The sequence below is a fragment of the Vipera berus genome, assembly GCF_964194415.1.
Source record: "Vipera berus genome assembly, chromosome: 1".
NCBI lineage: Eukaryota > Metazoa > Chordata > Lepidosauria > Squamata > Viperidae > Vipera > Vipera berus.
This window is the reverse complement of record NC_138202.1, coordinates 151,664,736-151,687,700: the sequence shown is the minus strand read 5'-3', so window position 1 is coordinate 151,687,700 and position 22,965 is coordinate 151,664,736. Positions and strand designations below refer to the sequence as shown.

At 40.1% G+C, this 22,965-nt stretch overlaps 1 protein-coding gene across 10 annotated transcripts in view; it reads left to right on the top strand.

Moving 5' to 3' along the window:
- BAZ2B (bromodomain adjacent to zinc finger domain 2B) overlaps nucleotides 1-22,965 on the top strand; it is a 228,494-nt gene that overhangs the window by 54,382 nt on the left and 151,147 nt on the right. For 8 of the 10 annotated variants that reach the window (XM_081315165.1, XM_081315170.1, XM_081315167.1 and 5 more), the window contains exon 2: nucleotides 13,704-13,746. The gene's annotated coding sequence lies outside the window, so the exon portion shown is untranslated. Of the gene's footprint in view, nucleotides 1-13,703; nucleotides 13,751-19,628; nucleotides 19,679-22,965 lie in introns of those variants that run through there. The other 2 variants (XM_081315163.1, XM_081315164.1) reach the window with 2 other exon arrangements.

Here is a 22,965-nt window from a genome sequence, read left to right as displayed (position 1 = left end):
TACCTTTTCTCAAGTGGCTGTAAAGACCCACCAGCTGTGATAATGAAAAATAGCACATCAATATTTTTGCAACTGTGCACCTTTGTAAATGTGATGGCTGGAGAGAGGCAGGGAAAGAAATGGGTTCTAAATAAGCAGAACACTGAAGCTCAGCGGTGGGAACTCTAGGAGGTGGGAGGCAGGGTGAAACTACAGTCCACATCAATGGGATAATAGACCACCCACAATCTCTGTGGTACTGCAGCACTACAAAAAATACACAACTCTTGAAGTAAATCAATGGAGCTGGAAAAAATTGATTCAGTTCTCAGAACCCACCAATATCATATGACTACATGTCCAGAACTGGTTGTGCTTAAAAGTCCTTCCTGTTGTACAGTTACCAGCACAGCTATTAAAAATCTCTGTGTCAGAAAGTCAGAATCATCTGTTACACACACACACACACACATGCAAATCTGCTCATGTTTTTGACTTACTTTCCTTTTCCTACTAGGACATGAAAACAGATTTGAGTTTCTTGCCTACAACCAGCTGCCTGTATACTATATCCATTACAGAAATGCTCTACTGGCATATAATTTCCCCCTCATGTCTTCTGACTGAGCAGATTGCACTTTCTTGGTTACAGATGGCTTTCCTGTCATGTACGCCCTGTAGCCTTCATGGCAGCTGTATGTCAGACCTGCTGCTCTACAAATATTCTCCTTTTGGAGCACCCGGCTAATATTTTCGAAAGCACTGAGAGTGTTACAGGGCTCTTTTCTAAGAGCTAAATGGAAGGGTGGAGTATAATAGTTGAGCAAAATGTGAGGGAGCATAACTAGAGAGAATGAGATAAAAGGCCAATTAAATGTAGTCCTAATATTGAGAGAACTTTTGCACTTGGAGTTTTATAAAGGCATCAGAGCAATTTTCCAAAAAATCTGGCAGAATCCCACTTTAGGATAAATGGGCTGTAGCTCAGGAACGACTGCCAATCGCACCGGCAAAGGGAAATATGCCAAGTATTTTGGCAGAGAACAAAACAGATATTTAGAGTCTATTCTCTCTTCATTTCATAATGATATTTAGTGTTCTTAATGTTTTGTTTCATTTTTTTCCAAAGTTTTTCTAAAGTTTTTCATAGGTTTACATCATTATAAGCTTGTAGATGATTTGATTCTTTTTTCTGGCATCTGGAATAGATAGATAGATAGATAGATAGATAGATAGATAGATAGATAGATAGATATAGATATAGATATAGATATAGATATAGATATAGATATAGATATAGATATAAACACACACACACTATATATATATATATATATATATATATATATATATATATATATATATATATATATATATATATATATAGTGTGTGTGTTTGTGTGTTTACATACATACATACATGCATACATACCTACCTACCTACACACACACACACACACACATATTCCTTAGGTTTGACTCGATTGCAGCTGAAAAAGCCTGCTTTATCTCATTTATATTGTTGAAAAATAATACATCCTACAACGATGCCTTTAATACCATCAAACAAGAACATCTGCCTATTCCAGATCTTTGGGAAAGACTTGATACCTGGATAAAAATGCTAGTCTAAACATCTATCTGTCTGTACAATGAATCATAATAACAATATTTCAAAGAACTGCAAATAGAAATAAAATGACTGTGACAAAATAAAACAAAGATAGCACCAATCCTAATAGGTGCCTTGTGTGAAATCCCAAACAACTGTAGCACCGTTTGAATAGACAAAATTGACAAAATCACCATTGGTCAATTACAAAAGGCAGCTTTACTTGGAACAGCTTACATGCTGCAACGATGCCTCTAACGCTATTAAACTACATCTACGTATCTTAAGGTTTTTGGGAAGGACCAAATAGGTGGATAAAATGCCAAATCTAGTCTAAGCATCTGCAATGAACCATAATAATAATAGTAACAACAACAACAACAATAACAGCAACAACATTGGGAAGTGATCATGCAATATTGGAATTCAACATTATGGAAGCACAAGCAATAGGACACAGTCAAACTGGAGTCTTGGAATTTAAGAGAGCTAATTTCAATAAACTTAGAGAGGGCTTGGGAAGGATTCCATGGATGAGAATCCTCAAGGGGAAAACTACACAAGAAGCTTGGGAAATTTTGAAAAGCGAGATAATAAAAGCTCAGGCTAGCACAATACCAACAAAGAGGAAAAATAACAGCTCTCAAAAGAAACCAGCGTGGCTGCATAAAGAACTCTCTGACAAATTGAAAGACAAAAAGGACAAGTATAGAAAGTGGAAAGAGGGGCACATAACTAAGGCAGAATATCAGCAAATAGCCCGTGCCTGCAAAGATGAAGTGAGGAAAGCTAAGGCTCAAAATGAACTAAGCATTGCAACAAAGGCAAAAATAACAACAACAAAAAAGCTTTCTTCAACATGTAAAAAACAAGAAAAAAGTTAAGGAAATGATTGGTCTATTACTGGGGGAAAGTGTCAAGAAGGTGACAAGCAACAGGGAGAAAGCATCTATCTTTACACAAAGAAAAAAAACAGTCCAACCTATCAAAAACAGTGCCATAAAAAACAGAATAGAAACATAATATAAGCAAGAAAATGATAAGTGAGCACTTGTCCAGCCTAGACGAGTTCAGATCACCCAGACCAGATGGATTACACCCCAAGGTTCTCAAGGAACTGGCAGACGTGATCTCAGAACCACTGAACTATATTTTTCAAAGATCCTGGGGAACTACCAGAGGACTGGAAAAGAGCTGATGTAGTTCCCATCTTCAAAAAAGGGGAAAAATTAGATCCAGGAAACTACAGACCTATCAGCCTGACCTCAATATCTGGGAAGATTCTGGAAAAGATAATCAAACAACGAATCAGTGAACACCTAGAGCAGTGATGGCAAACCTTTTAGAGACTGAGTGCCCAAATTGCAACCCAAAACACACTTTTTTATCACACGTGCCAGGGCCGCATCAGCATTGTGGTGCCCTCAGGGGGAGCAGGGAGGCACTCTGAGTGCTACCTCTGGCATGCAAAAACTGGGGGCGCAAAAATGGCTAGTGAGTATTATGCAGGCACTCGCCCCACCCCATTTGCAGCATGTGTGTGCTCACGGCCACGTGCATACATACATGCATGTAAAATGCTTCCCCCTCCCTTTTCTTACAGTCCACCAATTGACAATGGTTGGTGACCTCTGCTCCATCACCTCTACTCAAGCTTGCTAGTCGGCTGCTTCGTCTCCTTTGTGCTGGGCGGGGCTCCTGCTCCAGGTGGCGGTGGTGGCCTGATGGACCTGATGCTGGCAGCAGTAGTGCGTGTGCCAACAGAGTGCGCTCTGAGTGCCGCCTCTGGCACACCTGCCATAGGTTCGCCACCACTGACCTAGAGGAAAACAAAGTCATTACTAAAAGCCAACACGAGTTTGTCAAAAACAGATCATGCCAGACAAATCTTATTGCATTCTTTGACCAAGTGACAAAATTAGTGGACCAGAAGAATGCTGTAGATATAATTTACTTGGACTTCAGTAAGGCATTTGATAAAGTAGATCACAACCTACTACTTGATAAGATAGAAAAATGTGGGTTAGCATCACCACCAGATGGACTGGTGGACTGGAGGCTAAAACATATAAGGAATGGTTGCTGGAATTGGGTATGTCTAGTTTAATGAAGAGAAGGACCAGGGGGGAAATGATAGCAGTGTTCCAATATCTCAGGGGTTGCCACAAAGAAGAGGGAGTCAAGCTGTTCTCCAAAGCATCTGAAGGCAGGACAAGAAGCAACGGATGGAAACTAACCAAAGAGAGAAGCAATCTACAACTAAAGAGAAACTTCCTGACAGTTAGAACAATTAACCAGTGGAACAACCTGCCTCCAGAAGCGGTGAATGCTCCAACACTGGAAGTTTTTAAGAAGAGACTGGACAGCCATTTGTCTGAAGTGGTATAAGTTTTCCTGCCTGAGCAGGGTGTTGGACTAGATGACCTCCAAGATCCCTTCCAACTTTATGATGATGATGATGATGATAACAACAGCCTAAAAGGTACTGCGAGTTAAATTTCTTGAGAAATTCTGATTTCTTGTATGTGATGGGGAGTATAATGCAAATATATCAGGCAGCTTTAATCTTTATCATTTGAAATTTTAACCAGAGTCTATCCAGTGTGCTCATTTCTGCTGAAGAGAGTTATTTTAAGAATATAATGAGAGCATGACAATTTTTACTAATTATAGTGAGAGGCTGGAATATATTTAACTTCTGCCTTGGAAGATGCTTTTTAATAGATATTTGTCAATCATTTTTAACTCGTGACCTTGCAGTGTTCAGTATGCTTTGGAAACAATGTTAAAATGTAAGGAAATGATAAATTTCTAAACATAGCTGAGCAGTTCTTAAAAATATGAAATATGGACATGTTGTCTTCGAGGTACAGGATTATTTGTAAGATGTCCTTGAGCATGATTAACAATGTATGGCAAGCAGCTCTTGAGCAGCAAACCAAGATGTGAACAACAACAACATTCTAGTCTATCAAAAGGAAGAACAATACTGCTGGCCTCTGCTAGACAAAAATAAAAAACTGGCTCGCATCAGGAGCTGGCATGATACAAAATGAATGAAGCACAGTCGCTTAGGGTAGATCCACCCACCAGTCCTGCATATGTACATGCATATGCATCCACACAGTTGGTATGGAAAGGGAGTAAAATGCAGGTATATAAAGAGCCAACAGATTAGATGTTCACAGTAGAGTTAAGTATCTCTCAAAGATCACATCACAAACCACACAAAAAGCAATATAAATGAAGGCTACATTTCGACACACAGGCAAAAACAAGAGTTGGCAAGGCATCTGTGCAATGCTACACAGCGCCGGAATCAACAGTTGAACGCAATTAGAAAAAAATGCAGCGTGAAGGAGAATTTGTCATTGTGACCGTTCCATCTTGCGTGACCATCACAAGCCAAAGGCAATGCTGCCTTGGAGTTAGCAGCCAAACATTGCCATTTTCTTCTCTTTCCAAAATAACAACAGTTATCTATGACATGATCATCCTTTTGCCAGTCATAGTATATAAACAGAAACCTTTGTGGTATTTTCATCCTTAAATAGACTTTCTCTAACCAGCTTATCAGTTACTTTTGTTAGATTTTCTGATTCATTATCATTGCATTTATTTCATTTTGAAACGCCTTTCCTCCTTCCTGACCTTTACAAGAATCCTGAGAAATGTTAGGTTAAGAAATCTTAAGAACTTGCATGATTGATACACTTTGTCAACCAAAGCAATACAGGTTGTCCTCAAAACAATTGAGCCCAAAATTTCTGTTGCTAAGTGAGACATTTGTTAAGTGCATTTTGCCCATTTTATGACTTTTCTTGCGACACTTGTTAAGTGACTCACTGCAGTTGTTAAGTTAGTGAAAGTTAGTGACAGGGTTGTTAAGCCAATCTGACTTTCTTGTTGACTTTGCTTGTCAGAAGGTCACAAATGGTGATCATATTACCTTGGAACACTGCAACCATCATAAATAAAAATCAGTTGCCAAGTGGCTAAATTTTGATCACGTGACCATGGGGATGCTGCAATGGTTGTAAGTTTGATTAACAGGCATAAGTCACTTTTTCCAGTGCCATTGTAATTTTGAACAGTCACTAAATGAACTGCTGCAAGTCGAGAGCTACCTGTATTGAAGGCTCTTTCCCCCATATTTATTTTTGGAATTCACAGGTGAAGAAGAGATGCCACTCAGGCTAAGTTCCAAAGGATGCTGTCTCTACTGATGCTTAGTGATTGTGCAATTTTGGTACCTGGAAAAGTTCTTTATTAAGAACTGACTGCACCTTAGATCTAGGGCAGGGGTGTCAAACTCAATTTCATTGAGGGCCGCATCAGCATTGCGGTTGCCCTCAGGGGGCCGGGTGGGTATGGCCAGGGTGGGCGTGGCCTACTGGGTGGGTGTGGCTAGAGTGCGTATGGCCTACTGGGTGGGCATGGCCGGCTCTACATCATTCGCATCAAGGGTGCCTATGGGGGCCTGGGCAGGAGTGGGACAGATCTGAGGGTCTCTGGCAGAAGGAGGGTCTCTGGGCCAGGGCCAAGGCAGTGGGGGCCATTCCCTCACTGTTTCCAGGTTGGCTTTGCGGGCCACATGAAACCACTTCGCGGGCCGGATCCAGCCCCCGGGCCTTGTGTTTGACATGTCTGATCTAGGGTATTTGTCCTCAATTTAATTTAGCTATAAGTTTCTTGTCTCTCTGCTTGTCTTCTGATTGTATACTTTTATTGGCCATTATTGGGAGAAAATTGAATTGGAAAAGGCAAATATTTGTTAAAGGGGAAATGCAAATATTACCCAGGAAGTTTGAAATACTGAGCTGAACCTAGGACAGCATGGTCTAAGTCAAAGAGTCTAACTTTGACAGTTGTGGCAATAATCTTGACTTAAAGTTTATTTATGGATAACAGATTGCAGATAATGTTAGTTCTATGACTGCAAGATTCCTTCCAGAGGAAAGTTTCTAATGCTAACTGTTCTGTCTTTCCACTGGGTTCTATAGAAAAAAAGGGAAAGGCTACAAAAGAACAATATTATCAGTAATTCCACTTACAAAATTCTAGAAATAAGCAGAACAGTTATGCTATAAAAGTTCAGTTTGGAAAAACATATAATCTTTAGCTAGCTAGCTTAGCCCACAAAGTTTTAAACACATTTCACAATGAGCAATAATTTACTTTGAGATTGCTACACTGGCATACTACAGTATGAAGGTACTATAATATAGGTATGCTAGGTAGGGTGTAACAGGGTAGATAATGTATTCACAATATTTTCTCTTAATAAAGTTTTATTTATATACATAAAACTTTCCTGAACTTCCAGACATTGTTCTTGCACTAAATTGTATAGTGAAAAATTCCAAGTATATTATCATGTACTATTGTGTTGAAGCTGTGCAGAATTGATGTGTATGTAATAAAATATAACGCACTGAGAGATGGGTTAAAGCAGGGGTGTCAAACTGCTGGCCCGTGGTCTGGATGCGTCATACCGAAACTGCGCCCACTCCATTGCCGGCAATGGAAAAAAAGTCATGATATGTCATGAACCATCACGTGATGTTGCGAGTTTGACACCCCTGGGTTAAAGTAAGAATCTTTTCATTGAAACTTGTCAAATGGCATTGTCTTGTGCTTCTGCATTCCATTCTAGTGATCCTCTTTATTCTAGTAAGGTTCATATTGTAGATCAGACATGTCAAACACAAGGCCCGGGGGCCAGATCCGGCCCGTGAAGTGGTTTCATGCGGCCTGCGAAGCCATCCTGGAAACAGTGAGGGAACGGCCCCCACTGCCTTGGCCCTGGCCCAGAGACCCTCCTTCTGCCAGAGACCCTCAGATCTGTCCCATTCCTGCCCAGGCCCCCATAGGCACCCTTGATGCGAACGATGTAGAGCTGGCCACGCCCACCCAGTAGGCCATACGCACTCTAGCCATGCCCACCCAGTAGGCCACACCCACCCTGGCCATACCCACCTGGCCCCCTGAGGGCAACCGCAGTGCTGATGCGGCCCTCAATGAAATTGTTTGACACCCCTGTTGTAGATGAAGCATTTTCCAGTTTCTGTGGGAATATTGCAGTCAGAGCAGATGTTTTTAAAGTTCTTTTTCTGTTTCATAGTAGGCTTTATTAATGTATACTTCATCAACATCCTTTGTTGTTTAGTAGAAGCATTGTATTATATGTCATTAAGTTTGTTTAGTTGTTTTCTTGAATAATTTTGAAGATGATCTTCAACAGATAGACATTTGAGTTGTCCTTTTCAATATGGTACCTAGAATACAAAATACAGGTTGAAATTCATAAATTTATTGTAGACCTATGCTTATTTGGAACTTGAGGTTTCATAGAGACCAAGACCCCTTCATGGATTACTGCCTTGTCGTGGCGAAGGGGCTTGCGTAATTCAATGAAGCTATGAGCTATGCCGTGCAGGGCCACCCAAGACGGACAGGTCATAGCTGAGAGTTCTGACAAAACGTGATCCACTGGAGAAGGAAATGGCAACCCACTCCAGTATCTTTGCCATGAAAACCCTATGGACAGTACCAAAAGGCAAAACGATATGACGCTGGAAGATGAGCCCCTCAGGTCGGAAGGCGTCCAATATGCTACTGGGGAAGAGCAGAGGGCCAGTACTAGTAGCGCCAGAAAGAATGAAGCGACTGGGCCAAAGCCGAAAGGACGCTCAGCTGTGGATATGTCTGGTGGTGAAAGGAAAGTCCGATGCTGTAAAGTTTTTTTCTCCATAGGAACCTGGAATGTAAGATCCATGAATCAAGGAAAGCTGGACGTGGTCAAACAAGAGATGACAAGACTGAACATCGACATCTTAGGTATCAGCGAACTAAAATGGACAGGAATGGGTGAATTTAATTCAGATGACCATCAGGTATACTACTGCGGGCAAGAATCCCTCAGAAGAAATGGAGTAGCCTTCATAGTCAATAAAAGAGTAGGAAAATCAATACTGGGATACAATCCTCAAAATGACAGAATGATCTCAGTTCGAATCCAAGGCAAACCATTCAATATCACAGTAGTCCAAGTCTATGCCCCAACCACCAGTGCTGAAGAGGATGAAATTGACCGGTTCTATGAAGCCCTACAGCACCTTATAGAAGTAACACCCAAAAATGATGTCCTTATCATCATGGGGGATTGGAATGCTAAAGTAGGAAGCCAAAAGATAACTGGAATAACAGGCAAGTTTGGCCTTGGAGTACAAAATGAAGCAGGGCACAGGCTGATAGAATTTTGTCAAGAGAATACGATGATCATAGCAAACACTCTTTTCCAACAACCCAAGAGACGGCTCTACACATGGACATCACCAGACGGTCAACACAGAAATCAGATTGACTATATGCTCTGCAGCCAAAGATGGAGAAGCTCTATACAGTCGGTAAAAACAAGACCAGGAGCTGACTGTGGCTCAGACCATGAGCTTCTCCTTGCAAAGTTTAGGCTTAAACTGAAGAAAGTAGGGAAAGGCACTAGGCCACTCAGGTATGAATTAAATCATATCCCTGTTGAATATACAGTAGAGGTGACAAATAGATTTAAGGAATTAGATCTGATAGACAGAGTGCCTGAAGAACTATGGACAGAGGTTCGTGACATTGTACAACAGGTAGCAACCAAAACCATCCCAAAGAAAAAGAAATGCAAGAAAGCAAAATGGCTGTCTGAGGAAGCTTTGCAAATAGCTGAGGAAAGGAGGGAAGCGAAAGGCAAGGGAGAAAAACATAGATATGCCCAATTGAATGCAGAATTCCAGAGAATAGCTAGAAGAGATAAGAATGCCTTCTTAAATGAACAGTGCAAAGAAATAGAAGAAAACAATAGAATAGGGAGGACCAGAGATCTTTTCAAGAAAATTGGAGAGATGAAGGGAACGTTTAATGCAAAAATGGGCATGATAAAGGACCAAAATGGCAGGGACCTAACAGAGGCAGAAGAGATTAAGAAGAGGTGGCAAAATTACACAGAAGAACTATACAAGAATGAGCTTAACGTCCCAGATAATCACAATAAGGTGGTCACTGACCTCGAGCCAGACATCCTAGAATGTGAGGTGAAGTGGGCCTTAGAAAAGCTGAGCAACAACAAAGCTAGTGGAGGTGACAGTATTCCAGCTGAGCTATTCAAAATCTTAAAAGACAGTGCAGTAAAAGTGCTACACTCAATTTGCCAGCAAATTTGGAAAACTCAACAGTGGCCACAGGATTGGAAAAGATCAGTTTACATTCCAATTCCAAAGAAAGGCAGTGCCAAAGAATGTTCAAACTATCGCACCATTGCACTCATTTCTCATGCTAGTAAAGTCATGCTTAAAATCCTACAAGCTAGACTTCAGCAGTATGTGGATCGAGAACTACCAGAAGTACAGGCAGGATTTCGAAGAGGCAGAGGAACTAGAGATCAAATTGCCAACATACGCTGGATCATGGAGAAAGCTAGGGAGTTCCAGAAAAACATCTACTTCTGCTTCATTGACTATGCTAAAGCCTTTGATTGTGTGGATCATAACAAACTGTGGCAAGTTCTTAAAGAGATGGGAGTACCAGACCATCTTATTTGTCTCTTGAGAAACCTATATGCGGGTCAAGAAGCAACAGTGAGAACTGGACACGGAACCACTGATTGGTTCAAAATTGGGAAAGGAGTCCGGCAAGGCTGTATACTGTCGCCCTGCCTATTTAACTTATATGCAGAGCACATCATGAGAAAGGCAGGGCTAGATGAATCAAAAGTTGGAATTAAGATTGCCGGAAGAAACATCAACAACCTAAGATACGCAGATGATACCACTCTAATGGCAGAAAGTGAAGAAGAACTAAAGAGCCTCTTGTTGCGGGTGAAGAAGGAGAGTGCAAAACTTGGGTTGAAACTTAACATTAAGAAAACCAAGATCATGGCATCTGGCCCTCTCAATTCTTGGCAAATAGATGGGGAAGAAATGGAGGTAGTGACAGATTTTGTTTTCCTGGGCTCCAAGATCACTGCAGATGGGGACTGTAGCCAAGAAATTAAAAGACGCTTGCTCCTGGGGAGGAAAGCCATGGCAAATCTAGACAGCACACTAAAAAGCAGAGACATCACCCTGTCAACAAAAGTGCGTATAGTCAAGGCTATGGTCTTCCCAGTTGCAATGTATGGCAGTGAAAGTTGGACCATAAGAAAGGCTGAGCGCCAAAGAATTGAGGCCTTTGAACTATGGTGCTGGAGAAGACTCCTGCGAGTCCCTTGGACTGCAAGGCGATCAAACCGGTCAGTCCTAGAGGAGATCAATCCTGACTGCTCTTTAGAAGGCCAGATCCTGAAGCTAAAACTCAAATACTTTGGCCACCTAATGAGAAGGAAGGACTCACTGGAGAAGAGCCTAATGCTGGGAAAGATCGAGGGCAATAGAAGAAGGGGACGACAGAGAATGAGGTGGCTGGATGGAGTCACTGAAGCAGTAGGCGTGAGCTTAAATGGACTCCAGAAGATGGTAGAAGACAGGAAGGCCTGGAGGAATGTTGTCCATAGGGTCGCGATGGGTCGGACACGACTTCGCAGCTAACAACAACAACAAGAGACCAAGAATATTATATGTTCAAATGGAAAAAATGCCATTCTCTTTGCTTACTCTTCTAGTATTGTATTGATCTCTTCCACTAAGGTCCATAAAAATGATATAAATAATAACAGGAGCTAAACTGCCTGAAACTGAGAGCAATTGAATTAGTAAGAATCTATATAAATGTTAGGATAAAAATCTTTGATTTTGGATTGCCATTTAGATAGGTTCAATTGACTTTTATCCAGAGCTTTATCAAAGCCTAGTCAGTAGATATTAACGTGTAGTTTTTATTTCATACCAAAATGTATCAACTGCCCATTTCTACATTTTTTTTGTTAAATATGTAAGAGCAGGCTCAATTGTTTATCAACTCTACCATGTACCTTTACTCGGTTTTTCTAGTCACTCTTTTAGGATTTCATTTTTTTCTTTTTTTAAATAATTTTTATTAAAGTTTGCAAGTACAAAAATAAAAAAACTAATAATAATAAAAATATTTTTAAAAGTGCAGAGGTAAAGAATTATAAAGAAGAAAAAGAAAACAATTAATGGAAAAGAAAAGATGCATAAGAAAATATTTTCCCCTTCATCACAACAAGCACAGACTATTTCATTAATTTAGCATCTTCTCTGATACAACTGTAAAAGATCTTCAGTCCTAATCAGCAAAGGTTTATTAGGATTTACCAAAAATAACCACATACTACATACAAAATCTTAATCAAATAAACCAACTTTATAATCCTTTCCTTTGAATATACTATAACACAGTAACATTACTTTCTCTGAAAATACAATAAAACTATTTTCTTCCCCTATCTCAGGGCTTTTCAACCTTTTCACTCATTGTACCACTTTTAGGATATGGCAATATCCAAGTACTACCAGTCACCTAGCAAGGTGTCAAAAACTTGATGACCCAAAAAAAAAAGGAAAAAAGTGATGAAGTACAAGTAGTCTTTTCGGCTTACAACAGTTCAGTTAGTGACTGTTCGAAGTTACAATGGCACTGAAAAAAGTGCCCCCCAAGCCACAGCCGAGCAAGACACCTGCCCGCCCGGCGGCGCTCTTCCTCCTGTCCAAGGTTTTCATTGTGAGCATTTCTGTTGAGGATTGGCAGCAGGTGGGGTAGGGGTGGGTGTTTGGTTTTTATCCCCCCCCAATCTGCTGGGTGGTTGCAGCAGGTTTTGGTCACTTGACATGACCCTGGGACACTGTGACCGTCATAAATATGAATCGGTTGCCAAGCATCTGAATGTAAATCACAAGAGCCTGGAGATGCTGCAACATTCCAGCTGATCAGTGCTTCTTCTAGGCTCAGCAGAAGTGCCAGGATTAGTGCTGCTTTCCAGTTGATTGGTGTTCTTCAGGGCTCAGTGGAAGCACCCGGATCAGCGCCAAGCTCCAGCTGGAGCCTGGTGCTGATCCTGGCGCTTCCACTGAGCCCTGACGGCACCAAAGAAGTGCCAATCAGCTGGAAAGTGGCGCTGATCCTGGCGCTTCCACTGAGCCCTGACAGCCCTGCAACTCCAGCCATCTCTCACTCAGGTTTGTGCAGTGCTGCCACCAGTTCAACTCATTCCCCTCCCCCGCTACCACTTTTCTAGGGTGGTTGCGTACTACCTGCCAGGTGCCAATGTACCACAGGTGGTACCCGTACCACTGGTTGAAAAGCCCTGCCCTATCTTACCACTTACCTGTGAACAAATCTTTAAAGCCTTGTCATTTGGCCTATCAAGAAAAATACATTAAGAGCAACCAGAAAAAACATATATATTTTAACCGTTTCATATAAGCCAACTTTATATTCCTGATTTCATTTTTTTTGGCTAACCTAAAGAGTGAAAGAGTGTGCTAAAAGGTTAGTAGAAGTGGTCTACATAATTCTTCTTTGTTGCTCAATGAAATACTGTTTATGGTTAGAGAAGCTATCTTTTTCTTTCAACAGTGGGATTGGGACTTCAGTATCTATGTTGACTATACTGTTGAGTACCACCTCCTATCTGCCATCACCAACAGCCACTGACTTTGTTTTGCCCTTTGGGATCCAGAGTTGAGTACTTGTGGGGGTGCAGGGCTACTGTTTCTTGCCCTCGTCCTGATTGTATCAGGAAGGAAGAACAGTAGCAAAAACAGAGGGAAGTAACTCACAAGGGTTTGGCAACTGCAGCAATCTTTCTCAGATAAGGGCTTTAGTAGTTGCTCAGCAATGCCAACTTGCTGATCTTAGAATGGAGGACTTCTAGTAGAGCGTCAGTTCTCCTGACATGTGGTAGAACTGGTGTACCAGCATCTTGCCAAGCCAGGACAGTGAAAGAAGCAATTTTCTCCCAACTCCTGTGGAATCAGACTGCACACTGCACATTTTATTTAAAAAGTGTCCATGATCAGGAGTTCCATTCTGCATATTTATTGTCTGCTGATAATTCTTGATTGTTTATGGAAATTCCTGAACATTACGTCTCATGTGTCTGCTTACAGGATGTTGTTTAGCATCTAGGAATAATTCAACTGAATGTTGCCTTTCTTTTGTGTTTCAGCTTGCAAAACAGTGATGCCGCAGAACTGACCACATTGATTGCAGTAAGTTAGTTCCTTTATATCTGATATTAAGGTAACCTTTTTTGAAGTATCATTCATATTGGAGCACTTAAGAATATTGGGCATGACCCAGAGAAAGTTAAATGTGTAAAAAATTGTATAGCTTTATTTTTTCTTCTTTTGTTCAATCATATCCTATTCTCAAAGAATGCCTGGACAAATCCCTGCAGTTTTGTTGACAAGGTTTTCAGAAATGGTTGCCATTACCTTCTTTATGGGGCTGAGAGAGAGTGACTGGCCAGGGACATCCAGATGGCTTTGTACCTAACATGGGACTAGAACTCACTGTCTTCTGGTTTTTAACCTGATATCTTAATCACTACACCAAAGTAACTTTTGTGTAGCTTTATATGATTGGCTAATTAGTTATAATTGGATTGAAGCATGTCTTCTTTCTCTCCTGTATATAGCATTTCTCACTACATATATACCTACCTACTTACTTACCTACCTATTTCATATCTGGAGAGTGGTATATTGGACAGAGTTAGCCTACTATATACCATTGGGTAGTTCCAGTGCAGTGATGCTGTTACTCAGGGGACTTTCTTTACCTAAATATACTCAGTGTATATAGTGTGTGCATATGACCTTGGGAGATAGGAGGGAGAGCCACAGACTAGATAATGGTCAGATAAAAAGCAGCTAAGCACTCAGAAGGAATGAGGGTGTGGCATAAGGGACTCTCCCTAGATTCATGGACTGTAAAGGTGAGGGAGGGTAGAGATTACTTTCAGATTTGCAAAATTCTGTGAATACAATCATACAGTAAAGTTAGAGCTAATATTTCTGGGTGTCCCTCTTGGCTGGACTATCTTGCAAGGCTGATCAAATAACAATGAGAAGTAAATGCCATTTTAAGGTTCCATTGCAAATTGTACCAATAGTCGATGCTGGGAGGGTAAAATGAGGACAGTGAGTGCACAGAACTTGCTACCCTGCTTCCTTTAGATATAGAGGAGGATCCTGTTCTGTTTTTATGGCTGAAGTAAGATTCATCTACTGCAAGGGTCTTCAAACTTGGCCCTTTTATGACTTGTGGACTTCAACTCCCAGAATTCCTCAGTCAGTGTGCCTGGCTGAGGAATTATGGGAGTTGAAGTCCACAAGTCATAAAAGGGCCAGGTTTGAAGTCCCCTGATCTACTGGGTCGTTCAACTTCTTTATATGGAATCATTTTGCCATTGACTGCAGATAGCAAAATGTCATTGGCTGCCCACTGCAGCAGCCACAGTTTTCAAATAGCAGTCCTTATTTTCTGTTTACTATTATCACACAGGAAAATCATTCCCTAGATGCTGTTTGATATTATCATTATTATGGCTCATTTGCTGCACAGAGCACACCATTTCCAACCATTGGTACAAATTAGCAAAGCATTTTTTTAAAATTCTCATTCAGAAGTCATCCTGAAGTGAATGGGAAGAATAAGAATAAGAAATGGCCTGATTCTGACATGTTATAATTGTAATTGCACTGTGTGGAGTGAGATGTATTTCCTGATAAATCAAAATATCAGTGAATTATGGTTTCCATATAAAGCTATTCTAAGTTTGCACTCTGGGAAGCCTTTTGCTGAACCATAAATGATGTATTCAAGCATAATATATGGTTGGTTGGTTCCCTCTAGTGCCCATGGTTAGATCCCATTGAACTGCTGTGTTTGCTTCAGTATGTTATAAGCCTAACTGTAGAAATAATTAGAAAAACAATAGTCCACTCTCAGCATTGGTAATGCCTAGTCCTTGATAGCGTGTATTTATTTATTGATTTCATTCAGGTGTTTTTACACCATATATCATAAAAGTCCCTAGGCAATAAACAGAATGCCCCAAAGATCAGCTAGATAAACATACACAAACGACACATTCCTATATTTAAAATAGATTAAAATAGTATCATTTTGGCAAGTTTTAAAAATTCATAAACTAAGCAAGTAAAGATGGTGGCCAATTGACACAGATGTTATTAAAGATTTCTCAGTGGCTAACGCATGAGGAAGTCTAGTTACAATACTGGGAAGTGAATTTCAACCAATTGGCTCTCCCAGGTAAACCAGACAGGAGACACAATTAGATGGACTAATTCTACTGAATTGTAAGGCTGAGTCCTTCGGGAGAAGGGCGGTATACAAATTAAATAAATAAAATAAATAAAATAAATAATTAGTAGAATTTTGCAAGTTTGACAGTACAACTTCCCACTGCCGCTTTTAACTTCTTGATCCACTAGTGCGGGTCCTTCCTAAGTTTCTTTGTCTGACCTTTAAGCACTTGGTACTCCTGCCTCTCTTGTTTGATAATTTCCTAGGCAGTATCTCTTCCCCTCATTCTCCAATGCCATCCACACATTCTGTTTACATCAACTCCATTGATCCAGTAGGTTGGCTGCATCTTGACAGTAAGATTCTCCAATAATCTTACTGGGCAAAGGAAATCTTGAAGGATTCCTCAGGTGTTTTGGACCCAAGCTGTTTAGGACTTTGAAGTTCTGTTCCCCGTGTCCTGGTCCAAAAATCAGCACATGATGCACAAATGTGTTATCCTTCCTTCAATTCAAACTCATATATGTTATTTATCTAACATTTACCCAGTTTATTAAGATTTTTAGGGACTCTTGGCAGTCTTTGCCTATAGCTTTGAATATTTAACTGCTCTCCCAATCTCCAGGATATTTATAAATATTAAATAGCATCGATTCTAGCACAGAATCTTTAGGGATGTACCCAGCTCAGTTTCTTTTATTGTGAGAAAAGTCTTCATTTGCTTCTCTGGTTGGGTGTGTGTGTGTGTGCGTTTCTTTTTCCTTTTAAGTTAAATAAATAGTAAATGTTTGTTTTAACATTTATAACAACCTGCTTCTAGAAACATTTTGTTCTATTTCCTTTTTGCTTGTTTTATTGTAACCTTACATTTTTTGTGGCAGGAGTTTTTGGCCACACTAATGGAAAAAGAAAAGAAAAACATTCCAGTTTAAGTAAACTTGTAATCTTTCATCCATTTTTGGGTTGCAGAATTTTTAGGGTGCTGGGAATCCAAAGGTTTTTAGTCCCAAATCATTTGGGATTACTAAGCTTAGGAAAGGTATGTGAGAATCTGTTTCATGGTTGCAGCATTTAAAATTTACTCCTTAAATACTTTTGGACTTTTTATCATCTTTTTTCTCTCCTCAGACCTTTTATCACAGATTTTACGGATGGATGTAATGGATGTAATGTGGATGTAATGTGGCCAATCTTGCTTATGATTAAAGGAGAGAAGACAAATTCAACTCATAAATGATGACGCTGATTGGTTATAACTAATCTTACTTGAAATTAAGCACCCTTTAGAACAGGGATGTCAAACTCAATTTCATTGAGGGCCGCATCAGCATTGCGGTTGCCCTCAAGGGGCCTGATGGGTATGGCCAGGGTGGGCAGGGCCTACTGGGTAGGTGTGGCTAGTGTATGTATGGCCTACTGGGTGGGCGTGACCAGCTCTACATCATTCGCATCAAGGGTACCTATGGGGGCCTGGGCAGGAGTGGGACAGATCTGAGGGTCTCTGGCAGAAGGAGGGTCTCTGGGCCAGGGCCAAGGCAGTGGGGGCCGTTCCCTGTTTCCAGGATGGCTTCGCGGGCCACATGAAACCACTTCGCGGGCCGGATCCGGCCCCCGGGCCTTGTGTTTGACATGTCTGCTTTAGAATATATGCTTTTGAGGGAGGTGGGGGCTGCCTTCAGATCACGGTTGGCAACTGGCAATTGCCTGAGCAAATTCTGGCAATTTTCTTGGCAAGTTTTCGTAAGTGGTTTGCCATTGCCTCCTTCCTAGGGCTGAGAGGGAATGATTGGCCCACGTTTACCCAGCTGGCTTTGTGCTTCAGGTAGAACTAGAATTCATAGTCTCCTGGTTTCTAGCCTGCTGCCTTAACCTGACTTTAGAATACCTGGGATCAATCTAAAGAAGAGGTTTCAGCCTCTCCTTGAACTGCACCCCTGATGGAAGAAAAGCCAAGAAAGATAACCTCACTCTTCTGACTGCTAAGGTACAGCCATTGGTTTTGGATGCCAGGTTCTCCATTGCCATTGTACTTCTGTGGCTAGAACAGCTTGTATCTGGATTTGTCACATTCGTCTGCTCTAATATTCTGTCATGATTAAAATAACAGCCAGAACCCTACAATCTAAATAAGGAAAAGCTAGACTTCTTTAATAAGTCTATGACACTATTTAGCAACGGTCACAGCTACAGTGTGGAACTTCTGCCTCACCATCCTATGCTGAAGGCTAGTTTTTTTTAAATGTGAACATGTATATTTTCCAATTTGCCAGGAAAAGAATGGTTTGTGAGCACAGGTTGCTAAATTACCACAATCATTACAGCCAAGTCCCAAACTCATTTTTTTCCTACTCTTGTCTGGACAAGCTGACTTATCCAGATGGAGTGGAAAAGAAAAGGACCAGGATTTGTATGTACAATCAAAGCTAGATCCTTGAGAAGACTGTGCTTTGAGCTTTCATCATGTCTACGCAGAGTGAGCTTAGCTCTAACTAAAATACTAGGATCTGAGTATCTAGAAGAGAATTTATTTTCTGTTGACTTCTTTTTAAAGGAATGTAATGTGCTTGATTGTACTTTATGGAAGAAGACTTTGATTTTTTTTAAAAACAAGTACTATGCCTATTTAGTTCAGTAAGACTTTTAGCCTGAAATTGTATTAAATCGATTCAGTTCTAAGTAGACTTAAGGACAGTGAGTTTAAAATTGCACTTGATGGTCTTTATTGGTATAGGCTTTAAAATATTTTAATTATTTAACTGATATATCGTATCAGCAATACTAAAAATAGAGGGAAGACATAAGGAATAAAATTCTAAGATCTCATACTTTTACCATCCACACCTAAGAAGCATGTCAGGCTACTGCATCTTTTCTGTCTTCTGAGTAAAGCAATCATAATCATATTTTTAATTTTATTATTAATAGATGCCATCCAGCTTGAAAGGAATTCTTTATATGGAATTTTTTCCTACCAGGCTTGCCTTCCCAAATTACTGTATTCATCAAAGGTTTCAATCTACTATTAGTTACATTGCTATTTAGATCAGATTCTTGAATGTGTATTATCAAGGTGATAAACAAGATCAATCCTAACTGAAATTGTAGTGAGTGGTGTTGCAAAATTTGAGAACTTCTATTTTATCGACAGGAAAACGCTATCGTATGTTTTTTTATCTGTGTTGAAATAACATAGCTTTTAAAAAAACGAATTGGTATATCATTATTTATTTTTTATTTATCAGATTTAGGCATGGTTCACTTCACTATCCAAATTTATTTATTTATTTTATTTATTTTAATTCCATTTATATCCCGCCCTTCTCCGAAGACTCAGGGCGGCTTACAAGCTTATTTATGATTTTGAAAGGCTATCATGAAATGATTGTCCAGTCAGATATTGCCCAAATTAGACAATAGTCCTATCTGAGCCTGGCCACCTGCTGATATCTGCACTGTAGGTAATCTTAAAAATAATTAGAATTATTTGAAGACTATTTCTAATCCTATGGATACACGCTCCCGTGTAGTGTAGCAAATCATCTGCATCTCTCTCCTGGTTTCAAAAATGACTTGTTCAAGGGGCCGACTGTTTTTGAGAAGTGTATGTACCAAGCCTCTTTGTGACTTAGCTGTTCATGTCGAAGCTGATTGTGCACTGGGAAAACAGGACAGTTTTAAAATAGAGAGCCTGTCTATTTATGGCTGTCTGAGTCTTGGATGCTTAGCTGGCTCCTTTGGAGAGATCTGAGACTTTCCATCAATTTGGATTGTTAAAAGTGGTCGATGATTACCAGTACAGTTTGAATGGAATTTATAGCTGTTCTAATTGAAAATTAATTTGTTTTCTGCCTTTGGTAGTCAAAGATAAAGGTGAGCCTTTGTTTGATGCTGCTGTATTTTAACTGTGTCAGGGAATCCCAGGCAGGAGAACACTTATCTTTCCTTCTTTAGCTCAAGCTGAATATTTTACCATAGTCTGCAATCTTGTATTTCAGTAGCGACCTTCATGCCTGGGTCCTAGGGGTGCTTTACAATCAGTAAAGTTAAAATCAGATCTGGTAGTGGGTGGGTGGGGGAATGCTAAAATAATTATTTTAGAAATGCTGACTAAAAGGAATCCTTCTAAAGGTTAGTTTTAAATAGTTCCCAAGTTGGGGATGCTTTCTGCTTATCAGACAGCCAGGGTCCACAGTTGAGTATGAAACTATTTAAAGTCATCTGAAATATGTTTTTTTTTATAATGGAGGAAAGGGTATTATCAGAAAATGCCCAGATTTGTAAGATAGCAATAGCACGTAAACTTATATATCTCTTCACAGTGCTTTACAGCCCTCTCTAAGTAGTTTACACATTGCCCCCAACAATCTGGGTCCTCATTTTACTGACCACAGAAGGATGGAAGGCCGAGTCAACCTTGAACAACTCAGAATCAAACTCCTGGAATGAGCAATACGTTAGCCTGCAGTACTGGTGGTTAAATCTATAAAATAGGGGAAAACAAGTGATTTAGTGGCCAAAGGAATATGTACCCTAACAGGTTCCTGTGAAAACCAAAACATCCTCCTGCTTCTCATATGCATTTGAAGCAACCAGAGGGCAGAAACCAGCTAACTGACCAATAAAGATATAAGAATGGATGTACACCTTATCAGGAACAGAAAATTTCCTGCATTATTGTCTGAGATGCCAGATATTGTGAAATTTGCTTGAATTTGAACAGGAGGATTCAAACTAGACACATTTAGAGATCCAGACATGTCTGTCCATGTTTGATAGAGCTAGCAGATCTGGGCTACAAAATCCGAAAATTAGATTTTTCTGTATCTCTTTGCTTACCCTCTAAATGGTTCTACAGATAGTTGCATTTCAGATCTAGTAGTCTTAGTGTGAGGAAGAGTTCCAAAGAGACTTGGACAGAGGCTCTCTTTGGAGGGGTGGAAGGAGGCATCAAAGGACAAATGACAAAACATTCATTGTGACTTCACTATGTTCATGTTCATCATTTTCCACTGTGCTTAGGTGCAGGAGATATGGAGGCAGGGAATTCAAATAATCTTTGCCAATTCTCTCTGAAAGTCTTGTGTAACCATTTCCACTTAGCCAGAGAGATCTTAACCTGCCAAAGCAAACGTTTGGGTTAAAGATGGTTGTGTGTAGAAGGAGAAATGTGTGAATATGTTGTGGTGTGAACAGTAATGGGCACGCCTCTGTATGTCCATGCAGTACTTTTGATGTGTGGGTGCCATATGTCAATCTTCCATAACATCTGCCTGGCTGATTTGATCCTGCAGGATTGGTGCACTCTTTTTCTTATTAAACAATATCATCTATCTGCAGAAACACACCTTCTCTGTAGCAGTGTCTGCCATCTGAGAAGATATTCCCCACCCCGAGATCCATAGCCCCACTCTGTCATTGTTTAGAAGAGCTATGAAAAGCTGACTCTTCACTCAGGGCTTTGACAAGGGAGAGTGTGAACTTTCACTTCTTCATATATTTTATCTTTATCTTTCAAGCTTTACTGATTTTATTGTAAAAAAATTTTTAATGCCATTTATATCCCGCCCTTCTCCGAAGACTCAGGGCGGCTTACAATCTAAAGCACAAATCAATGTGCTTAGCAATAGCCTTCATTCTATGTATATGCCTGCTTATTAGGGCTCCCCCCCCAATTTTGTTTGTTTGTTGTGTGAGCTGCTCAGGGTTGATGAGAATCGGGTGACATACAAGTCAACCCTTCCTCAGTACACCTCTAGATTTGAGTGTGACCCCAGAACTGATCAAAAAGTTATCTCTAAATTGTAATTTTTAACATGCTATAAGGAGAAATTTGTTAATTACATGGACAGTGATCATATTAACGATATTGGATTTAATTTTAAATAACTTAATAAACTGAAGGTTATGTTCAGTTCTTTTTGAAAGCAAAATGCGGCCTTCAGTCTGAACAAATTACACTTCCCCATTCCAATACAGGTAGTCCTCGACTTACAACAGTTCGTTTAGTGACTGTAACATCACTGAAAAAAGTGACTTATGACCATTTATCACACTTACAACAGTTGCAGCATCCCTATGGTCACGTGAGCGAAATTCAAATGCTTAGCAACTGATTCATATTTCTGAAGGCAAAAACTCACTTAACAACTGTCTTGCTTAGCAACAGAAATTTTGGGCTCAGTTGTGGTTGTAAGTCAAGGATTATCTATCTGTACTATAAAAACATCCCTATAGCAGAGTTCTGTTCCTAACAATTCTGGATCCAACCCTTTATCTATTACTTACTGTTGAACTAAATAATTTTGATGTTATTCTTGGAGAAATGATAAAGTATAACTTCTTTTTTCTTTTGAAAACTTATCTGGAGTGTCTCTAAGAATTGCAGCAACAGATCAGAACATATTTTTCAAAGAATCGAGGGATGGGAAGGCCTCAAAACTGCATTCTTTTATATGCCTGTACAACCCACCAAGTGGAATGGAGAGCTAGTGCAATAGGGTGGTTAAAATGTTGGACTGGGAATAAAGAGAGCCTTGTTCAGAGTCCATTCCATCAGGGAATTCATTGAGTTTCTTCTGAAATTTCTTGTGCAGATGAAAATAGGAGATTCCCAGACATGGGCGGTTAAGTCTCCAAAACAAAGGCAGAATATGAATGTAACAAATAATGTAATCTAGCAGGGATATAATATAATCATTTTTCAGGCTACTGATAACCATGTTAGCTGGGCAGAGAGCAATGTGTGTTGATTGGTTGAGTGCATTTGGCCTAGTGGATCACAAATTGGACAGGCCTAAAAATCACGGTCATATGATTAGTATTAGGAATTGGCTAACCACAGTTGTCTAGTGTGGGACTGACACACACTGAATTCTTCTCAGAGCTGTGTCTCTGTATTTTGATATGAATTATTCAGCAGGGAAGAAGATCAAAATATGGTTGGGCAGCTCTTGAAAATAAGAAAAGGTGCTTTGGAGCACACAGGCAGGTGAGCATAATGATTGTTTGTGACTTTTGCAAGCAAATGTGTCTTTTTTCTGGGATTGTGAGAATGCCCCCAGGAGCTGCCACATTATCTCAGGGAAAGACACCGGTGCTGTAAAAGAGTTGCAGACAGCTGCTACTTTGGTCTATGCATACACCAAAGCAGCTTTTAG